We start from the raw sequence: 1585 nt of genomic DNA, 5'->3' as shown, positions 1-1585 counted from the left end.
GCTTTCAGTGTCGTGAGGGAGCATACGGCCATGCGCCGTTAGAATCTCTAATGTGTTTAAAGCCGTGGACAAACAGAACTCGCGGCGGCAGCCGGCAGCCCGATGCCGGAAGGCAGAGCGGCTCCGCGCCGGGGAACCGAGCCCCGATCCCTCGCGTGACAGGCAGGCAGCGGGAACTGCAGCGAGCGTCCGGCTCGCAACCGCGGGCGCCCCCGGTCCCGTCCCGTCCCCGCGGCACGGCGGAAGGGAGCCGCCGCCGGAGCGAGCCGAGCCGAGCCGAGCGCCGGCCGGGGCCAGCCCGCCCCCGCCCCCCCGCGAGCCACAACCCCGGACCGGGAGGAGCAGCGGCGGCGCGGCACCCGGAAGCGGGTCGGCCCTCCACGGGGAAGTCGAACCCCAGCCCCCCGCGCATCAGGCGGGGGGCGGCAGCGGCAGCGATCGCGGGCAGCGCCTGCGAGAGTGACACTAACGGCAGCGGGAGCAGAGGGAGTGCGGGAGCTCCAGCGGCGGGCGGGCGCGGGCAGCGGAGCGCCGCGCCGCGAGCCCGCCACCGCGACGGACTACCCCGCCCCTCCCCGCCGAGCCGCGGGTCGCCACCACAGCGCTGCACGCGGGCCCCGGTCCAATCGAACGGCCCCCGGTCCGACCGCAGCGGCCGGCCACCCCGCCGCCGCCCATAGCCGCACCACCGCCCCCCCTGGCCTGAAACGGCGACCCACGAAGGGAGCCGAGGGCAGGAACGGGGCAGCCCCGCCCGCCGCCCGGCGCAGCCCCGCCCGTCCCAGCGGCAGCCTCTCCTCCCCTGCCGCCGGCACCAACGAGCCACCCCCGCTCTCCACCGCCACCATCCTACGGCCGCCCCGCGGACCCCGATCCGGTCGGGCGGCGGGCAACCCCGTCCCCCGCCGCGGAGCCACGGGGCTGCCCCGCAAGCCAAAACAGAAGGGGCCGGCCCACCGGCCGAAACATGCCCAATCCAAGCCTGCAGCCGCGGCCCCGCGGAGTCCCTTTGCGCCGGGCTACTCCGCGGGCGGCTCAAACCGTGGCACGCCGAGAACGGCACCATGCTTCCATCTACTTCCATTCCCCCCAACTATAGACGGCGCAGTCTATGTAAAAAGGACAAGAAAGCACCTCGTCATCCCCCCGAGGCGTGTCTTGGTGTCTTGTTGGGGCGCACTGCCGTCCACTCAGTACGCCCCCAATAAAAAAATCCCCAAAAGAAAACACAAAAGCTCACAGGAGTTTGAGCCTCACACGGAGCACCATATGTTGCCACAGATGTGCAATGCCTGGAACTCTAGAGTATGCCACAGATGGAAGATAAAGACTGGCCTCTTCTGTTGGCAAGCAGAATAACACTACAAAATACACGAGGACTGTGTCTCTGCTCTGCTATGCTCTCCTGGCAGGGGAAAGCTGCAGGGGGTTGCTCTCATGTCAGTGCTCATATCTGAGGTGTGAGGTCGAAGTAGAGAGACCAGGTTCTTTTCAGCAGTGTGTGGAGACAAGACAAGGGGAAAAAACAGAAAGTGGAGCATAGGAAGTTCTGCACGAATGTGTGCAAGAACTTCTTTCCAGTGAG

Source organism: Coturnix japonica, chromosome 3 (genome assembly GCF_001577835.2).
Source record: "Coturnix japonica isolate 7356 chromosome 3, Coturnix japonica 2.1, whole genome shotgun sequence".
Classification (NCBI taxonomy): domain Eukaryota; kingdom Metazoa; phylum Chordata; class Aves; order Galliformes; family Phasianidae; genus Coturnix; species Coturnix japonica.
Note: the sequence above shows the minus strand (reverse complement) of the source record.